This window comes from Apium graveolens, chromosome 7, assembly GCF_009905375.1.
Source record: "Apium graveolens cultivar Ventura chromosome 7, ASM990537v1, whole genome shotgun sequence".
Lineage (NCBI taxonomy): Eukaryota > Viridiplantae > Streptophyta > Magnoliopsida > Apiales > Apiaceae > Apium > Apium graveolens.
In genome coordinates, this window is record NC_133653.1 from 37,000,671 (window position 1) to 37,023,320 (window position 22,650).

The 22,650-nt window shown below is 35.0% G+C and overlaps 1 non-coding gene across 1 annotated transcript; it reads left to right on the top strand.

Moving 5' to 3' along the window:
* The first annotated feature begins 22,121 nt into the window (after positions 1–22,121).
* On the top strand, positions 22,122–22,228 carry LOC141675702 (small nucleolar RNA R71). The gene has a single exon (XR_012556342.1). It is a non-coding gene; the product is annotated as a small nucleolar RNA R71 (small nucleolar RNA).
* The last annotated feature ends 422 nt before the right edge of the window (positions 22,229–22,650 follow it).

A 22,650-nucleotide genomic window follows, 5' to 3' on the forward strand; every position in this document is an offset into this window, starting at 1 on the left:
CCGTCGGATAACAAAATGTGTTATCCGTCGAATGATAAAAATCCTCATCCGTCGGCTGTGAACAAACCCATTAGTAAAGCCAAATTAACCAAGCTAAATGAAAAGTATGGGTCTGTTTCCAAGAACTTTGTTTCAGGGGAGTCAAGTCAAGCCAAGAAAGGGAAGAAGGCTAATGTAGGGATTAAAAAATATAACAACTACACACCTGACAAATATGCTCCTAGAAAAATCTGTGTCAAATGTGGTAGTGTAAATCATTTGTCTGTTAATTGCAAATCTGCCATGCCTACTCCCATGTCTGTTCAGCCTCAATTCTCTAACATGAATGCCATGCCTCCTATGCCTGTTAATGATATGCCTACACAGAACATGAATGCACAGTTTGCTAATATGCCATTTGCACCTAATTCATATTATGCTGCATACAATATGCCTCAAATGCCATTTAGCATGCCTTACTGGAATAACATGTTTGCACCAAGCATGCCATTTCCTGTTAGCCATAACATGCATAATAATTCTGTAGCATCTAGTGGTTTCAAAGGCCCAACCCAAATGACTAAGGAAGAATCTGAGATTCCTAAGTCAAATGAGTTAAAACCTAAGAAACAGAAGAAGAAAGCTAACAAGGCAGGACCCAAGGAAACTTGGGTACCAAAATCAACTTGATTTGATTTTGATGTGTGCAGGGAAACAGAAGGAATCTTTGGTACTTGGATAGTGGTTGTTCAAGACACATGACTGGTGATTCTACCCTGCTCACAGAGTTTGAAGAGAGAGCTGGCCCAAGTATCACTTTTGGAGATGACAGCAAAGGTTATACTGTGAGATATGGCTTAATTTCAAAGGACAATGTCATCATTGAAGAGGTTGCCTTAGTGGATGGTCTCAAACACAATCTGTTGATTATCAGCCAGCTTTGTGATAAAGGAAACTCAGTAACCTTCAACAAAGAAACCTGTGTTGTGATTAATAATCAAAACAACAAAGTGGTTCTCACTGGTGTGAGAAGAGGAAATGTGTACCTAGCTGACTTCAACTCAAATAAAGCAGAATCTGTAACTTGTCTTCTCAGTAAAGCAAGTCAAGATGAAAGTTGGCTATGGCACAAGAAGCTATCCCATTTGAACTTCAAGACCATGAATGAGCTGTAAAGAAAGAGTTAGTTAGAGGCATTCCTCTGGTGGAGTTTACAAAGGATGGACTGTGTGATGCCTGCCAAAAAGGGAAGCAAATTAAAGCATCATTCAGGAAGAAACTTGATTCAGCAATTGAAGAACCTCTGCAACTGCTTCACATGGATTTGTTTGGACCAGTCAATGTTTTGTCAATCTCAAAGAAAAGATTTTGCCTAGTAATTGTAGATGATTTCTCAAAGTTCTCTTGGACCTATTTCCTAAAGTCCAAAGATGAAGCTAGTGAAATCATCATCAATCACATAAGGCAAGTTAACAATCATCCTGATTTCAAAGTTAGAAGAATCAGGAGTGACAATGGAACTGAGTTCAAGAACTATGTCATGAGAGCATTCTGTGAGGAAAATGGGATCCTGATGAGTTTTTAGCAGCAAGGACTCCACAACAGAATGGAGTAGTGGAAAGAAAGAATATATCTCTTATTGAAGCTGCAAGGACAATGCTTGAAGAATCAAAATTACCAACATATTTCTGGGCTGAAGCTGTCAACACTGCATGCTACACTCAGAACATCTCTCTGATTAATCAAGCAAAATGCAAGACACCTTATCAATTGTTGAAGAACAAGAAGCCAACTCTGAACTTTCTTCATGTCTTTGGCTGTAAATGCTATATTCTGAGAAATCAAACTGATCAAAATAGGAAGTTTGATGCTAAAGCAGATGAAGGAATTTTTGTTGGATATGCTGTTGGTAAAGCATATAGAGTCTACAATCTAAGAACCAACATTGTTGTTGAATCTATACATGTTGTGTTTGATGATAAAAAGATTGAAGGACTAAAAGATGGAGATTACCATGAGAGCCTCAAATTCGACAATGTTGAGATGGTCAGTGAAGAAAGCGATGATGAAAGTGATCAAGAAACAGTGTCTAAGGATAATGCAGACAAATTTACTACAAATGAAGCACAAAACTCAACATCCGTCGAGTTACATAATGCTTCATCCGTCGGAAGGCAATCTGTATTATCCATCGGAAGACAACCTGCCTCATCCGTCGGTACTCAAAATTCACCATCCGTCGGGTTATCAAAAGGAGCAGGAAGTCAAGGCAGATCACCCATAGAAAGCACCCCAATTTCAAATCAAAGATCCACAAACTCAGGGGGAGTTTCTAGCAATCAAAACTCAATCACACATCAAGACAACATTGAGGTCTCTTCATCTAGGGCTAATCTACCTCAACCAAGAAAATGGACAAAAGATCACCCCTTTGAACTGATTATTGGTGATGTTTCTTCCAGAGTTCAAACCAGGAGAGCAACTCAAGAAGAATGTCTATACAGCAGCTTCCTATCTAAGGAAGAACCAAAGAAGGTAGAAGAAGCCTTATTAGATCCTGATTGGATTTTAGCTATGCAGGAGGAGCTAAACCAATTTGAAAGGAATAAAGTATGGAAGCTGGTACCCAAGCCTAAAGGAAAGAATCCAATAGACACCAAATGGGTATTCAGAAACAAGATGGATCAAAATGGCATAGTAGTAAGGAACAAAGCAAGATTGGTTGCTAAAGGCTATTGTCAGCAAGAAGGGATAGATTTTGATGAAACATTTGCTCCTGTTGCAAGTCTTGAAGCCATCAGAATCTTCTTAGCCTATGCAGCCCATGCCAATTTCAAGGTCTATCAAATGGATGTCAAAAGTGCCTTTCTGAATGGAGATTTGGAGGAAGAAGTGTATGTAAGTCAACCTCCTGGCTTTGAAGATCCAAATTTCCCAGAGTATGTCTACTATCTATTGAAAGCACTTTATGGACTGAAGCAAGCACCTAGAGCCTGGTATGACACTTTATCAAAGTTCCTTTTGGAAAATCACTTCACAAGAGGTACTGTAGATAAAACTTTATTTTTCAGAATTGTGAATGGCTCTAGCATACTTGTTCAAATTTATGTAGATGATATTATTTTTGGCTCTACAGATGAAAAACTTTGTAAAAAGTTTGCCAAACTGATGAAAAGCAAGTATGAAATGAGTATGATGGGAGAACTAACTTACTTTCTTGGTTTACAAGTTAAGCAAGTTAGTGATGGAATATTCATTAGTCAAACTAAATATATTTTTGATCTTTTAAAGAAGTTTGATCTAATGGATTGTACATCTGCAAAAACTCCCATGGCCACTGCAACTAAGCTTGAACTAAACACCACTGAAAAGTCTGTGGATATTTCAAGTTATAGAGGCATGGTTGGCTCACTTCTGTACTTAACAGCCAGTAGGCCAGATATAATGTTTGCTACATGTTTGTGTGCTAGATTTCAGGCTGATCCTAGAGAGTCTCATTTGATAGCTATTAAAAGAATTTTCAGATATCTCAAAGGAACACTAAACCTTGACATTTGGTATCCTAGAGATTCTGGTTTTGATCTAACTGGTTATTCAGATGCAGATTATGCAGGTTGCAGAATTGATAGAAAAAGCACAACAGGAACCTGTCAATTTTTAGGAGACAAACTTGTGTCCCGGTTCAGTAAAAAGTAAAATTCAGTTTCTACTTCTACAGCTGAAGCTGAATATATTGCTGCTGGCAGTTGCTGTGCACAGATTTTGTGGATGAAAAATCAATTGCTAGACTATGGTTTGCAAGTTGAAAGGATTCCTATTTTCTGTGACAACACAAGTGCAATTGCCATCACTAAAAATCCAGTGCAACATTCAAGGACAAAGCATATAGACATCAAGTACCATTTCATAAGGAAACATGTAATGAATGGTACTGTAGAGTTACATTTTGTTCCAAGTGAGAAGCAACTTGCAGATATTTTTACCAAGCCACTGGATGAATCCACCTTTTCTAGGTTGGTAAGTGAGTTAGGTATGCTTAATTACTCTTGAATTTATCTGAATTATTCTTGCAAGTTGAAAAGAAGCCAGAAATTTAGTTGATTTTTAGTCTTGGATGAAATTTTGGCTAAGTCAAAATTTGTCTCTCGACGGATGACCATTATCCATCGGGTTGAGTCATCCGTCGATATACAAATTGTAAATAAAAATCAATTACTTTTCTGAAATATTTTAAAGCTCGACGGATAACATTTTATCCTCATCCGTCGAAGTGTCTAAATCTTAACCGTTAATTCCCTGAACATTATCCATCGAGTATACTTATAGTTTATAAGCATTACACGACGGATAATGGGTGGAATTTTTAAAGTTTATTTTAAAACGGTAATTTTAGGCAGTTTCTATTGGGTAGTTTATTTCTCTTTATTATTTTTATCCGTTGAGTTTGAGCAAAGTATAAAAGCCTATTTCATTCTAATCATTTTCTTTTATCATTCTCAAATTCAACTGTCTTATTTCATTCTCTCTCAAGCAAAAATCCTCTTTCTCTTCAAGCTTTTCTTCCCTAACAATGGCACCCGTAGTAAAGATCATGTCACAGACTGGGTTCATCTATGAGAAGAACAACTTCACTGCCTTGGTCAATAAGGGGATTCAACAATCTGAAGACTATCATAAGATGATGGACTTCGTGAAGAACTGCAAGTTAAGTTTTGCTATGCTGGAATCACCCACAATTTATTGTGAAGTTGTTGAGGAGATGTGGACAACAACAATCTACAACTCTACTGACAAAACCATCACTCTGACCATCAAAGGTAATGTTTTCTGTATCAACAGTGATGTCATAAAAGCATGTTTCAAGATTCCTGATGACAATGTCACTGCACCACACACTGACACTAATATTGTCAATATGCTAAATTCCATTCATTATGCACTTCCTACTGCAAAACTAAGTGAAATTAGAAGACTAGGTCTTAGGAAGGAATGGAGTTACTTGTGTGATGTAGTGTTAGGGCGAAAACACGCACTAATATTCACGCAAGTATACGCGTTCGCAAGTAATATAGAATATTTTCTAGTTCGTTCCCTCAGAGACTCAGACTAAATTATTATCTAATTAAACTCACTCACCAATGTATGATTACTTCTCAATGTTAAGATAATAACACTTAAGATTGTTGATTAAATATTAACTATAATTAACTACTTAATTAACCACTTAACTAATACTTCAATTTATCAATAATAAAACACTCATGAGATCACAACTTCATTATTACTTCCTTCTATAGCCATTGTTATTACCTTTAGCATGTGACAGTGATGATATTAATCGAATAACACGAAACTGATAAAAGCCAACTTTCATTGTACTAATACCATTCTACCAAGCATCCACAATTAAGATAGAAGTTGAATAGTCATCAATTATGTTGAGTTCCTATATGTCTACAGAAATTGACAACACAATGATTTAAGCTCAAGTTATTCCTTTTGATTACATAGGGCAAATAAAACTGTTAGAGTTACCCACTAATCATGCTCAACGTACATGAACCTATGCTAGCATGGCAAGTTCTAAACCTCAAGATCCACCGTCGCTTCACAAGAGATTAACACCCTATCTTATATGTTCGCGACGCACATAAGACGAATACGCACAACCAATACTAGATATCATGCAATCATCACACACTAAAGTATTAAACAATTACCTAAAGAATTCCATAATAAATCCGTTGCAACCCCATGATCACGATTAGCCCATAATAGAACTTATCGCCATCATGGGTTCATATGAAATCATGACAAACAAACACAAGAAAATAATAACTAAACTAATTATATTAAAACAGAGTACGTCACAAGAGTAAATAAGTCAAAGCAAGAAAACTAGCATCCAACGTTACAACGAAACAAGAATCACAAGAAAATATGCTCCTCTTCGTTGCGGTGTGCTAAATCGGTCTTCTTCCTTATCTCCTTCGCTTCTTGCGTAAAGCACAATCTAAAACATAATCCCCTAATACTCTATGTGAAAACGTCTCAAATCTACCTATATAATAGTCCCATAAAACTCAGATTACATAGAAGTTGGAAGCCAAACAGAAGTAGAAGTCTAAAATAATTTATCTTTTTCCCCGACCCTGCGCGGCCGCTCAGCATAGCTGCGCGGGCGCGCAGGTTTCTGCGCGGCCGCTCAGCATTGCTGCGCGGGCGCGCAGGCCTCTACTGGAAAAAATCCAGGTTTGCTCCGTTTCTTCGCCGTAATCTGCCCATTCCTTTCCTCTCGCAATGGTGAACACATGCCAAGGCTTATTCTTGATGATTCCTCCCCCGAAATGCAACTAATACCCTGAAATGCTTAAATACTAGAAAAACGCATCAAATACACAAAATACTTGATTTCAAGACACCAATTTAAGCCATTTTAAGACGTTCTAAGTGGTATAAAATGCAACTTATCACACCCCCAAACTTAAATCGATGCTTGTCCTCAAGCGTCACAGACTCAAAAACAAATAAAAATATGCATGAATGCAATCTATATGAAAATGCAACGATCCCCCTTAATTAACCAACCAAATTGTCACATCTCAACGAATGCAGTTAGACAACTAAAGATCAATAAACTCATACAAACGGACATACAGCCAGAAACGTGGTGTGTGCAAATGCTTAACAGATATGCTTCGGAACTAGACCAATTACTATGACTAGACTATCCTCAAGGCAATCCTACGATTATACAAAGAATAAAAATTCTAGGCACAAAGTGATATACAACACTACAAGAACTCTGGAGCTTACTACGGAATCGTGCTTTTTATTTACAACTCAAATGCTTATTTGACCGTGCAATGAGTGAGGTCCACAAAAGACTTTTACAATGGTATCCATGTAACGAGCGTTAGGTTAGCGGATCCCAGACTCTAAAAGCCTTAGGTCACTAGGCACAAAGTCCCCTAAGAACTTAATAACTCGAATACCAAAGAGCCCACTCTTGATCATTTATGCCAAAAAATTTTATTTTATTTTATTTTATTTTTTATTTTATTTTATTTTTTATAACTTCTGAGCAAGTGCATTTCGCTCCATCTTGCTCAACCCTAGACTACTCGCAACATATGCGAGCCGGCTACTAGCCATTTGACGCCTAGCCACAACTAGCAACAACTTCCATATTTTTTTCTCCAAATTTTTTTTCTTTCCAGATTCGCGGGGATCATTTTTTATATCTGATAACCCTAAAGAGGGAAGGCACACAGATATATAATAAACAATTATATTCATGATTAAATCCAAAAATCAACATATTTCATTTAAATGTCTACAACCTCATAACAATACTCATATTGTGATCTGTTCCATAAACATTCTACTAATATCATAATTTAGCAATCATAAATTCAGAATAATACCTTATAAGTATCCTAGATCACCTATGGCTGTCAACCTGTCTTGGCTCTCCTTCCCTTCTCGCTTCCTTGCTTCGGGATATAGCCTGACCTTGGGATCGCCTTGGGATATCCTCTAAAACACTTAATAAAATATTCTATCTGTCTTAACAATTACTAAACATAGACATAGTATAATATTTACTTCGATCTCACAATATTTTCTTGTATAGAGATTGTAGAGTAAAGGGTTTAGCTACTCATAGAAAATTTATAAACAACCATTTCTATTAATGAAAACTTTCGATATCCCTTAATGATTTACAAGATGGCTTTTATAGAGTTTTTCCATCTCTGTTGATTCTACTAATTTCTATTTCTAAGATTCCCTTTTAATTTCCTCCGTTCTTTTTCTTTCCTCTTTTTCAAAAGCTGAATCCACTTTCTGTAATTTGTCTGCCATTCCACCTTCTTTTTGACTTTAGAGATAAAATTTCTGGTAAATGTCCTTGTCTTTTCTGCTGCTGTCTTTTTCTTCTAGTATCCTTTCTTCTTTGTTGTTGCTGTCTTTTTCTTTTTCCTAAAAATTATTGATTTTTTACAGTCACCAATATAATTTGGGCCGTAGTGTCATTTGTAATATGTTTTCAGTCACCAATTCTTATTGGGCCGAAATATCATTTGTAATATGCTTTCAGTCACCAATTCTCATTGGGCCGAAATATCATTTGTAATATGCTTTCAGTCACCAATTCTTATTGGGCCGAAATATCATTTGTAATATGCTTTCAGTCACCAATTCTCATTGGGCCGAAATATCATTTGTAATATCCATAGGTCACCAATTCTCATTGGGCCTATCAATTCATCGTTATTATTACATTGTTAGGTCACCAAATTCTATTGGGCCTAACTTTCATCAAATAGTATTACATTGTATTATATGGTTAGGTCACCCTTTCAGGGCCTAACAAATATCTATGCAAAGGGATCAGAACATCCTTCTTCTTTTGTTGCTATATTCTTTAGAGTTGCCACTGGTCTCCGTCTTTGGCCTGATAATAAATTCTGATAAATTTCCTTTTCTTCTGAGCATGATTGTGCTTTAAATCTGATAATCTTGCATGCATTTCGTTCAAAGCTGTAGTATCCCTGCTAATTATATCATTATTATAATAAATAGTTAGTATTTCTTCTGCTAATCCACCTTTACTTGTGCCAATGACACATGCCTTTCCTCCTCGTATCATATCTTCAAGTTTAGACTTCAATGTTGCTATGCCGATTACTCTCTTGTTACACAACCAGTCGCCAAATTGCTCTATTGTACATGCCATGTCCGTCTTTAGGCTAGTATTTTCACCTTCTATAGTAGTATTCCTGCCATACTTAAATATTTGACAGAGTAATATGGGTTTTCCTGTTAAGTCAGTACAGGCATCAAAAACCTGTATACCATAAATTCCTCCTGGTCCGTATGAATTCATGTAAGATTGAAGGCTTTGTGTTATAGTTGATGGTAGTTGTGCTATACTTGATAAGGTTTCATCTACCATTATTTTGTCAATAAATCCTAAGAGTAATAGGTTTTTTACTACAGTTGAATCTGCGTTTTCCTTACAGATATACCTTGGGTATTTTCCAAATTTCCCATTTCTCAGGATTGTAGTATTGGTTTTATAATCATAGTACTTTTGTATCTTTTCAAAGGACTCGGTATATTCTTTGGTAAAGGTTACACGATCTTTTAGGGTAATGGCGTTGATAGTATTATCTGGTATGGTTATTGTTTTGATAGTAGGAGTATTGGCTAATCTTGATACAAAGGTTTCTGGGGTTTTTTGAAGGTTGTTTAATATTCTGAGTTTTCCTTCTAAAGTAGTAGTAAGTTGGCTGATTTCTTCGTTAATAAAGTTTATCTGATCATTCTTTTCCTTTATCTTCTGAATTACTTCTCCCACCTGTATCATAATACTGCTAATACTTTCCATTTTCCCTGCTAAGATAGTCTGCAAGAATATTTTTAGTACCTGATATATTTTTAATAATAAAATCATAACAACTAAAAAATGCTTGCCAATTTCTTCTTTTATTTAATTCTGGTAAAGGGTCAATTTTATTGAATATAAATGATCTTACTTGAGTATTATCTGTTCTTACAACAAATTTTGCAGGTAGTAAATGATAATGAAATCTTTTAATTCCTAATTTTACAGCTAATAGTTCCTTTTCATTAATATGATAATTCTTTTCATTGGGTTTCCACGTTCCAGCTGCATATCCACATATTAAAGGGTTTTCTTTATCAATATCATCTTTTTGAAAAGCTACTAATACTGCTCCCCATCCTATATCACTAGCATCTGTAAATAGTTCTAACTGATCACTATCTTTGGGTAATCGTAGTTTAGGTAAATTTTCTACCTTTATTTTTAATGCTCTTATTGCATTTGTATGATCTTCCTTCCACTCAAAAGTTTTATTTTTCTTTATTAAATCTTGTAGTGGTTTTCTTAATTTTGGTAAATCTTTTATATAATCTGAAGCGTAATTTACTATTCCTAAGAATTGTTGTACTTCTTTTTTATTTTCTAAAATTTCTTTAAAATTCTTTATTTTTGTTGATATATGTTCTTGTAATTGAATTCCTTCAGAGTCTATAATATATCCTAAATATTCTATTTTGTGTTTAAATATTTCTGATTTCTTTTCTGATAATAATATTCCATGTTTTCTAATAGTCTGAATAAATATATCTAGATGTTTTGAATGATCTGTTAAATTATCACTAAATATTAATATATCATCTATATATACTATAATAAAATCATTCATTTCTCTAAATATTTTATCCATTCTTCTTTGGAATATTTGTGGAGCTGTTCTTAATCCAAATGGTAGTACTATCCATTCATAATGTCCTTGTGGAACGCTAAATGCTGTTAAACATCTAGATTCCTTAGTTAATTTTATTTGCCAGTATCCACTTTTACAATCAAATTTACTAAACTATTTTTTATTACTCGTTTGGTTGATTAAATTTCTTTTATATGGTAAAAAATATCCATCAAATATAGTCTTTTTATTTAGTTCTCGATAATCTATTACCATTCTAGCTTTTCCCCTTTTTACTTCATTATGATTTCTTACTAAAAACGCTGGGCTACTATGCGGACTTTTACTTTCTTGTATTAGTCCTAAGTTTAATAATTCTTTTATTTGAACTCCTAACTCCTTTTGATCTGTTGGGCTATATCTTATTGGTCTATTTCTAATTATATCATTAGGGTTTATTAGTTTTATTTCAGCATATATTTTTTCTTTTTCCCATAACTTCATTGGATGTTCTCCAAAATTTATTTCTAAGGCCTTTAAATATTTTTGTTTTAATAGGTTTAAATTCATTTTTCTTTCTGTTTTAATATTACTTATTTCTATTAATTTTACAGGTATTATTCTTTTTAATACTATCCATTTTTCGCAAGGTGTTAGCAAACTTATCCTATCTTGTTTTATTATTTGAGTTTTAAAAGAATCTAAAAAGTTATTTCCTAGTAACATTTGTTGTTTCATATTATTTTCTTGGTATATTATAGGTAACCTAAACCTTATTTTTCCTAATATAAATCTTACATTTTCTGCTATTATATCTATCTCTTTTTTATGGTTATTGAATCCTGTTACTATTATTCTATTTTTTGTACGTTTCCATTTGTGTTGAGTAAATACTTCTTCTTTAGCTAAACAAATATCTGCTCCGCTATCTATAAATATCTTTTGTTTTATATATTTCGTAGGTTTATATTCTACCTGTGCTTCAATATATATAGCTACCATTTTATTCTATTCAGTAGTTAAACTTTCATTATTACTATCATTTTCATTTATGTAATTTATTTCTTCTGGTTCTGTTTCACTTATATAGAATACTTCTTCATCATACCAGTTATTGTTATCTTCTCTTATGTATTCTAGTTTCATTATTAATTCGGTGGTATCTATGTATTTTACTCCTTTTTGCTGTAATTTAGGACACTTATTTGCATAATGTCCCTTTTCATTACAATTCCAACATTTACAATCTGCTATTTTTGTTTTATCTCTTTTTCTAAACTTTCTCTTATATCTAAATCTCTTTCTATTTTCAGGAGTATTTCTATATTTTTTAAATTTTCTTCTTTTAAATCTTCGATTAAATGGTTTATAAGGTCTATAGGTTTTATTTTGTTTTCTATAATATTCATTTTGATTATTATAATCTAGTTTCCTATATTTCCTATACTTCTTTCTAGTTTTATAATCTTGATTATCACATCCAAATATTAATTTTTTCTCCGTAAATTTACAGATTTCTCTTAATCCTTGTTTTTTATCCTTATTAATTTTCTGTTGAATTCTATATTCTTCACATTTTCGAGTTAAATATGCTCTTAATAATCTAATTCTTTCTCCTAATGTATTTTCTTTAGGTTCTAGATTATTATATTCTTTAGTTATTTCGGTATTATAAGGTGAAGGTAGATGATCATAATACAGTTGTTGATATACTAAGCTTTCATTAGGTAAAAACTTAGCTTCATAAAAGAATTTAGTAAAACTTATAGTATATTCTGGTAATTTACTAATCCTACAACATTTCATATTATTTAGATACATTGTTATTTCTAATTTTCTTTCTACTGTTATATTTTCTTGAGCTACAAACCATCTTTCTCCTAAAAATTCTCTTTTTAATAATATATCAAATGCGTTTAACGTATCTTTCCAGCTTCTAGCATACGTTCTTACTTGTCCCTTTAATTCATAAATAATATTTTCTAACCAAAATGCTGCTTTTCCAATAATTGTTTTTGATATTAGTTCAAAAACATAATCCAGATCTTCTATATTTTTTGAATTCATTAAGGCTATATACATCCCTAAATTCCAGTCTTTTATTCTTCTACTTATTTCTTGATCGTCGTAGACATTATCTAAATCTAGAAAATATCCATTTATATTTATTCCTTGGTGTATTGATCCTATGAAATCTTGTACTTCATTTTGTTGTCCTATAGGTATATCTCCTGGCATTTTAATATTATTTTTAGTTATTATATGATCTTCTATTTCTTCTTCTGGGTATGCATCGTTATCTGATTCGGTTTCATAATTTGTTTGTTTATGTGAAGTTTCTCTTTCTTCAATATCACTTTCATCGCTTTTCTCTTCATTTGTTATTATTGCATTTACGGTTTTTCCGAGGGCTTCTAATATTTCTTTATTTTCTTTTATTACTATTTCCTTTTCCTCATTATCTGATTCTTCTAAATAATTTAATCCTTCTTCTCCTAGATTACTATCTGATTTACTTGTATTACTGCTCTCATCTTGTTCTTTGTTCGTTTCTGAATTACTATCGTCAGACTTAATAATTTCATTTTCTTTTAATTCTATTTTTAATTGATTAATCTCATTTTTTAAATTATCTATTTCTTTTAATACATTTATTACTTCTAACTTTGTTTCTTTTAATTCTTTCTTTTGGGTTTTATATTTTTTTTATAAAATTTATATTTATTTAACCATTCTATATTAGTTTTAGTTTTTAATTTAGCATTTTCTTTTCTTAATTCTTTTAGTTCATCTTCTCTTATTCCTTGTTTTATAGGTTCATATTTTTGTCTTTCTTTTTCCAGTAATTCTTTTCCATGTTTTTTAAGAAATGTTATAGCACTATGTTCTGTTATAGACATTTTCCTAGAATTTTCCTGATTTATGAAGCTCTGCTAAACCATTTATTGTTCTTTTAACCCCTATAGTTATTTTCGGTTTTGATTTGCTTATATCCATTAATATAGGTTCTTTAGTTCTTCCTATTACTGTTATAGGTACTAGTTCTGGTTCTTCTGTTTCGTCTTTAATTATTTTCTTTTCTTTATTTTGTTCTAAACTATTTTGTATAATAGTTAACTTATCTAATATTTGTTTAAAGATTGGGATTTCTGATATATTCCATAACGCTGTTATTTCTTCCTTAATTATCTTTCTACTAATTTCTTGATTTTCTTCCATCTTTTTTAATATAGCGTTTAAACTTTCCTTTATAAATATTTCGTTCCAAATATCTTTTATTTGGTTTTCAGTATTATTCATATTTATAGACTCGTTTTCTCCATTCTCCTTTAATTATCCATATTTTTCTTTTCTTACCTTTTATTTTCTCTAATTCTTTTACTTCTTCCTCTAGTTTTTCTTTTTCTTTTAAGTATTGTAGTTCTTTTTCTTGAGACATAATTAATGTTTCTTTTATTATCCTATTAATAGTTTCTATTTCATCTTTCTTTTCATTTATTTCCTTTTCAGGGTTCATATTCTGTCTATAAATCTCAATTTATTCTGATCATTTATTTCTATTCCTTCATTGGTTATATTATATTTTATTTCATTTAAGAAATCCATTCCTAATAATAGTTGATAACTAACGTCATTTTCTATTACTCCTAGGCTTATATTATATTTTAAGTCTAAAATTTTTAATCTTAATTTTATACCTTTTGTTATTATTGTTTCTCTCGAACTATTTGGTTCAGTTATTATTTGAGGTTCTATTTCCTCACATTTGTTTGAGTCAACTTCAGTTATATGTATTTGACTTTTTGTTGCTCCGGTATTTATTTCTGTTATGACTTCTTTGGCAAATATTCCATTAAATATTATTGTTTTTATTCGTAATTTATCTGATTCGTAACACGGTAATTTTATTAAATCTAATTTTCTACTGGTCATACTCATTGATCTAACTAATTTTATAGGGTTGTGTTCTCTTCTAAAACTTAATCTAGATCCTTCTAATATTGGTTTAATTCTTTGTGTTGGAATTATTTGTCTATTACTAAAGTCTATTGTAAATTCTTCTGGGATTGTTATTTGAGATTCTTCTTTATGTTCAATTTTTTCTAATATATCATTATATAATTTTGGTACTATTATTCCTAATTCCGTTTGTTTCTTTACATGATGGTTTCCAGTCATAGCATATACTATTTTAGTTTCTATACTAATTACTTTACTTCCCTTTTGCATTTTTATTCCATCTAATTTATAATATAATGTTAAAGATCTTTCTTTATTTTCATCTCTTAATGATATGCTAAAATCAGGTTGTATTATAAATTTTAATTTCTGATATATTAAGTTTCTTTTTACCACTGCTATTAATGAATCTTGTATATTTCCTATTATTCTATCGTCTAGTACATATATTTGTATAGGAGTATCAATATTTTTCTGAAAATATGCTTTTATTGTAAATTCTATTGCTCCAAAATAAATATTTTTTACTTTATTTGCTTCTTTTTGTTTTAATTTAGATAGTTCTCTTTTTATCAAACCATCTGTTATTAAATTTATTTTTGCTTTTCCATTTATTGTATCTATGTCTATTATATTTTCATGTTTTTGAACTATATATCTAACTTCTTTATTTCTTTCAAAATATGATGTTTTGAATATCTTTTTTATTGTTAGTTCTTCTGTTTCACTTTGGATTTGATTATATATATCTGGTTTAAAACTTAGAGTTTGTGATGTTCCTTCTTCGTATTCATCCATTTGATAATATACATCTTGTGTTTCACTTGATTTCTCTAATGACATTTTTCTAACTGTATTATTATCCAGTTATATTACTTGATAAAATTATTCTTTTAAGTCCTTGAATTCTTAGTCTATTATTTCTAAATGTTATTATCATATTTCCAAGTTGTTGATAACATCTTATTATTTCATCCCTATTTTCTCTTGTCCATTCAATTTTATTTTTTCTTTCTTGCAATTTATCTAGTTCTATTTCTAGTTTTTCTTGATTTTTTATTAATTCTTTTATTTTTCTATTATTTCTAGTTATTGCATTTGGATCTATCCAATTCATTTTTTAAATTTTTTGCCTTAAATCATTTATTAATTTATATTGTTCAGTTAATACTTCTTTTAATTCTTTTATTTGAATTTCTAAATTAATTTCTTTAATAAATTTTTCTCGTTTTATTAAAAGTTTTTCTTCTTCTAGTCTTCTAATTTTTTCATCTCTCTCTTCCAACATTGTTCGTAACCTAACTATAATATCTAATTTTTCATTTATTATTTGCATACTTATTTTACAACTTTCAATATATTGATTTATATCTTTATTAAAAGTAAAGTTTTTATCTGCTATTAGTTTAATACCTTCTAACTTATAATCTTCCATAAATATAATATTTATTTTATTTATATAAATATATTAATTGTCTATATAGATTTTTCTTACACATTTGTTTCGTTTCTTTATTCTCTACTATAAAATAAATTAATAGATTTGCTATTATTTTAGATTTATAACTTTTATTCTTATTTTTTAGTAATTTTGCTGGAGGTCTCATTTAATTTAATATTTCATTTTTACTATTACTATTCATTTTTTACTATTCATCGGTTACTATTCATTCCGAAATTTTGCTACAGTAATTTACTGTTCATTTTTCCGGCCTATTTTCTAGCTCTGATACCAGATTCGCGGGGATCGTTTTTTATATCTGATAACCCTAAAGAGGGAAGGCACACAGATATATAATAAACAATTATATTCATGATTAAATCCAAAAATCAACATATTTCATTTAAATGTCTACAACCTCATAACAATACTCATATTGAATTTTCTTCTTTTAAATCACTAAGAACCTATAATCGAATTCTAAGCATAATAAGTAGATTGACCTTGAAAACAACCAACTCATAACAACAATCTAGCCCTTACGCATTCTTTAAGACTTAATGGACTTACAATTGTTTCTAGTATGCATATCAACCTACACAACTTAATATCACTTTAATGCTATCACTACACTCGCATCAATATCACAATTCAGTCGATAACTTATTGCAAAAGGGATCATGGCAAATGCATGAGCTACATGACATTCATAAAAAAAAAACTAAATGGCATAAATTATGCAACTATATGAACTAAACTATCATGAATATGCAACTAAATGACACACACACAATATTCCTTAACTACCACCCCCAAACTAAAAATCTTCACTGTCCTCAGTGAAAGTAGTAGAAAGGAACACATGGTATACCTACTCGGAGTCATCATCATCATCACCCTCAGTGGGTGGAGTATCAGGCGGTGGATATGCAGAGTCCTCACCAAAAACTGGCCACTGGATATCAGCTCCAAGGCCTCGAAAAGCAGTCCCTAACGCAAGGGTGAGCTCCTGAGCAAACCTGCTCTGCGTCTCATACATGGCATCCATCCGCCGTGAAAGCCTCTTATACTGGGCATCACCCATCCCAGCACCCTCCTGAGCTCTCGAGGAACCAGCCTCACCACGCCCTGGCCTAGCCATAGTAGCACCTCGTGCTGGACGCCCTCCTGGAAGACGATAACCCAGCCCATGCTCCTCAGGCTCACCACCGGTCCACTCCTGCATCCCATTCAGAGTGTCAGAATCTATCGGAGCTGCTGGCAACTGCAACTGCTCATGAGCCGGCCAGTTCACTCCCACTGCTCGGCATAGCTTCGTAACCGTGGATGCATAAGGGATGTTCATATGCTTTGCTCCCCTCAAAAACTTCAGAATTCCTTGGTAGATAAATTCACCAAGGTCCACATAGTATTCCTCATTCAGAATTCCCCACAACAGCTGTGCTCTCTCAACTATGACCTCGTGTGCATGCGAAGAAGGCAAAATATTAGCACAAATAAATGCATTCCATGCACGGGCATACCTGTTCATGGCGATCGCCGGAAAGTGACGATACTCATTATTGGCTGGACTGCGGTTCCAAACTGTGCCCGGTCGACAAAGAGTCGCACAAATCAAATCCAAGTCAAAATCCTCAGCAGTCTTTTCATTCCAGTTCTCCTCCTCGGGCTTCCTCTCTCGCTGTCCAATCACACGGCGAATCGCCGCATGATGATAATCAACCGTCAGCCCACGGACTACAGAAAACCCATTCTTTTCAGCCTTCGCGTTCGCGTAGAACTCGCGAACAACGCTCATCGGTACTGCTTCGGGTGACTCACAAAAAGCTATCCACCCCTTCTCTGCAATCATGGGAAACAACTCACCATCCCTCCCTGATGGTAAAAACCCCCTCTCCTTCAGAATCGGCTTCCCCAACAGCCTAGTGTACTCCTCCTCCGTAGCTCTGTCAGTTAACCGAGGCCTTGCAGCAGTACCCCTCGATGAATCAGCAGTAGGAACTGTGCTGCTGCTGTCAATAGTGCGTGCTCTCTTGGGTGCCATTGATTCGTGAATAAAAGTGTGTAAGAACTGATTTTTTTTTGATGTTTGTGAGAGGATTTAAGTGTAGGAAGTTTTGTGGGAGATATGTAGGATAGGTGTATGTATATATAGGGTGTGGATTAGATTAGGGTTTGGGAATTAAGGGTTAGTGGGAACAATTCGTGGGTTTATGGGCTAAAATTATTTTTGTGTTTTTTTTTGTTTGTTTTTTTTTCTGAACTGTAAAAAATTTTCTGGAACTCGACCCCTGCGCGGCCGCTCAGCATATCTGCGCGGGCGCGTAGCAAGCTGCGCGGGCGCGCAGAGGGTCTCTGGGAAAAAAAAATTTCAGCCCCTGTTTTCTGATTTTTTTGTGTTTGTGGATAGGTTATTAACTTCTAAGGGTTCCTGTAACAACAATTCATGGGTTGCCTCCCACGTAGCGCTTCTTTTTCGTCATTAGCTTGACGTTCCGTACCTTTCTCAAGTAGTCAACAAAATGGCACTAACCACCTCTCGGTTTGCCATGTCCCCATAGTAGTGCTTCAACCGCTGACCGTTAACCTTGAATGCTTGGTCCGAATCATTCTCAAAAATTTCCACCGCTCCATGTGGAAACACAGTTTTGACAATAAAAGGTCCAGACCACCTTGATTTCAACTTCCCAGGAAAAAGTCAGAGCCGAGAGTTGAATAAAAGAACTTGTTGCCCTGGCACAAATAACTTAGGATGTAGCTTCCTATCGTGCCACCTCTTCACCTTTTCCTTATACATTTTGTTATTCTCGTACGCTTGAAGTCGAAATTCATCAAGTTCATTAAGCTGAAGCATTCTTTTCTTACCAGCTGCATCTAAATCCAGGTTCAATTTCTTCAATGCCCAGTAAGCCTTATGCTCAAGCTCCGCTGGTAGATGACATCCCTTACCGTACACCAACTGAAACGGTGACATCCCAAGTGGAGTTTTGTATGCTGTTCTGTAAGCCCAAACAGCTTCATCGAGCTTTAAAGACCAATCCTTCCTTGACGGACAAACAACCTTCTCTAGAATGCGCTTTATCTCTCTGTTAGACACTTCCGCTTGACCATTTGTTTGCGGATGATAGGCAGTAGCTACTCGATGATTCACATTATAACGCTGCATCATAGAAGTGAACTTACGGTTGCAAAAATGCGATCCTTCATCACTTATGATTACCCGAGGTGTTCCAAACCTTGTGAAAATTTGCTTATGAAGAAAATTTAGCACTGCCTTTGCATCATTTGTCGGTAAAGCTTTAACTTCGACCCATTTTGAGACATAATCGACTGCTAGCAAGATGTACTGATTATTGCAAGATGAGATAAAAGGCCCCATGAAATCGATTCCCCATACATCAAAGACCTCGACTTCAAGCATCACATTTAATGGCATCTCATCCTTCCTTGACAAATTTCCCACTCTTTGGCAATGATCACACCTTAAAACAAACTGATGAGCATCCTTGAACAAAGTAGGCCAGAAAAAACCTGCTTACAGAATACGAGCTGCCGTCTTCTCACCTCCATAGTGTCCACCATAAACCGTGGAATGGCAGTCTCGTAATATCCCCTCCGTCTCACAGAACGGGATACATCTCCTGATGATCTGGTCAGCTCCCTGTCTAAACAAATATGGTTGACCAAGAAAACTACGGATTCCTTTCACAGAATTAGGTGGGGGAAGATTTTCAATGACTCCCACCTTGGCCTTGTCCACCTCCAGACCCTTGCTAGAGACCTTATGCCCAAGGATAATGCCTTCACGCACCATAAAATGACATTTCTCCCAATTAAGCACCAAATTAGTTTCCACGCATCTTTTGAGTACGGCGCGCAGATTATTCAAACATTCATCATATGAGTGTCCAAATACGGAGAAGTCATCCATGAATACTTCGACGTTATTTCCAATCATGTCAGAGAATATAGCCATCATACATCTCTGAAAAGTGGCCGGGGCGCCACATAACCCAAACGAAACTCTGCGAAAAGCAAATGTGCCAAATGGACAAGTGAAGGTAGTTTTTTCCTGATCCTCTGGTGCAATACAAATCTGTTTATACCCGGAATAACCATCCAGAAGACAAAAATACTCATGACCCGGCAATCTGTCAAGCATTTGATCAATAAATGGAAGGGGGAAGTGATCCTTCCTTGTGGCTTTGTTCAATTTTCTATAATCCATGCATACTCTCCATACTGTAACTGTTCGAGTAGGGATGAGCTCATTCTTTTCATTTGCGACCACAGTGATACCTCCCTTCTTAGGTACACATTATACGGGGCTCACCCACGAGCTGTCAGAAATAGGATAAATGATGCCTGCATCTAGCCATTTCAGAATTTCTTTCTTCACCACCTCCTTCATGATGGGGTTCAGTCTTCGCTGCTGTTCCACAGTTGGCTTACTACCTTCCTCTAGCAGAATTTTATGCATACAATATGAAGGACTTATCCCCTTGATGTCTGCTATGGTCCATCCTATAGCCGATTTGAATTCTCTCAAAATCCTTAAGAGCTTGTCTTCCTCACTACCTGAAAGGTCAGATGAAATAATAACAGGTAACGTAGATGAATCACCTAAAAAAGCATACCTCAAGTGTTCAGGTAATGGCTTGAGCTCCAAGGTAGGTGCTTCCTCTATTGATGGTTTGAGCTTCCCTTCAGCATTCTTAAGGTCAGAAGTACCAAGAGATTCAAATGGTATGTCCAGCTTTCGCTTCCATGGAGAAGCGTTCAGATATTGTAATTGCTCGTTGCTATCTTCATCATCGCTGTCAAAATCCCCCACTAAGGCCTTTTCCAATGCATCAGATATTAGCATGTGATCGAGTTCCGAAGTAACCGCAGTATCAATCACATCCACTTTTAAGCACTCCTCATCTTCTATAGGGAATTTCATTGCCTTGAATACATTGAAGGTCACATCCTGATCTTGGACCCGCATAGTAAGTTCACCTTTTTGCACATCTATCAAGGTACGGCCAGTAGCCAAGAAAGGCCTTCCCAAGATTATGGGAATCTTCTTATCTTCCTCAAAATCCAGAATAACAAAATCTGCTGGAAAGAAGAGCTTATCCACTTTGACGAGCACATCCTCAACTATGCCCCTTGGGTAAGTAATGGAACGGTCAGCCAATTGTAGCGACATGTATGTGGGTTTTGGATCAGGCAGATCCAGCTTTTTAAAGATCGACAACGGCATCAGATTAATGCTTGCTCCCAAATCACAAAGGCACTTGTCAAAAGTTAGATTGCTAATAGTGCAAGGAATGGTGAAGCTTCCTGGATCTTTCAGTTTTGGTGGTAACTTTTGCTGCAGAACAGCGCTGCATTCTTCCGTGAGAGCAACAGTTTCAAGGTCATCCAGTTTCACCTTCCTTGAAAGAATAGTCTTCATAAACTTCGCATAACTAGGCATTTGTTCCAGAGCCTCAGCGAAAGGTATATTGATGTGAAGTTTCTTGAACACCTCCAGAAACTTCCCGAACTGTCTATCCAGCTTTTGTTGATGCAATCTCTTAGGAAAAGGTGGTGGAGGATAGAGCTGTTTCTCTTCTGTATTAGCCTCAGGTAGAGTGTGTTCAACAGTAGTCTTCCTTGGTTCCGCCGCTTTCTCCTTTTGCTTAGATTCGTCATCTCCAATTTCAGCTTCGACTTCCTTTGCCTTTTCAGCATTAGCCACTTTTCCAGACCTTAAGGTAATAGCCTTGACTTGCTCTTTAGCTTCCTTCCTGCCTGGTACTTCCGTGTCACTGGGAAGAGTGCCAGGTTGATGATTGAGCACTGCATTGGCTAATTGACCGATTTGATTTTCCAAGGTCTTGATAGAAACCGCCTGACTCTTGCACAACAGCTTGAGTTCCTCAAAATCAGCACTAGTGGGTGCAACTGTACTTCCCTGTTGAGGATATGATTGCCTTGTAGCATACTGCTGTGGTTGCTGGAATCCAGGTGGGTTAAACTGTTTACTCACTCCTTGCTGATATGGTGGCTGAATAGCATTCTGATTATTCCCCCAGCTGAAATTTGGATGATTTCTGTTATTAGGATGATAGGTCGCTGGCACAGGCTGCTGTTGTCGCTGATAATTATTCACATACTGAACAGATTCGTTGACAAGAGAACACTGATCCGTAGCATGAGAACCTGCACAAAGCTCACAAACCATAGCTATTTGATTAACTCCATATGTAGCCAGAGAATCAACCTTCATTGATAGTGCTTGGAGCTGGGCTGCAATAGCGGTGGCTGCATCAACTTCCAGAATACCTGCTACCTTGCCTGACGTCATCCTCTAAGTTGGGTTTTGATGCTCATTTGCAGCCATCGTCTCTATAAGATTATACGCCTCAGTATAGCTTTTAGCCCATAAGGCTCCTCCAGCTGCTGCATCGAGCATGGGCCGAGATTGGGCCCCCAAACCATTATAGAAACCAGTGATCACCATCCAATCTGGCATTCTATGATGTGGACATTTTCTCAACATTTCCTTGTAGCGTTCCCAAGCCTCGCACATAGATTCTGTAGGTTGCTGCGCAAACTGAGTAAGAGCACTCCTCATAGCAGCAGTCTTTGCCATTGGATAAAACTTCACCAGAAACTTTTGCGCAAGATCTTGCCACGTAGTGATGGACCCAGCTGGTTCAGAATGTAACCAGTCTTTAGCCTTATCCCTCAGTGAGAATGGGAAAAGCCTCAACTTGATAGCCTCATCAGTCACGCCATTATACTTAAAAGTGCTGCAGATCTCGACAAAATTCCTTATGTGCATGTTGGGGTCTTCAGTTGCCGCTCCTCCAAAAGAAACAGAATTCTGCACCATCTGAATAGTGCCCAGCTTGATTTCAAAGGTGTTAGCTTGAATAGCCGGATGAAGGATGCTTGACTGAATGTCATCAATTTTAGGCCGAGAAAAATCCATAAGAGCTGGATCAGCTTGAACAATACGATCTCCCATGTTTACTGGTTCTTTCTGCTCAGTTCCTG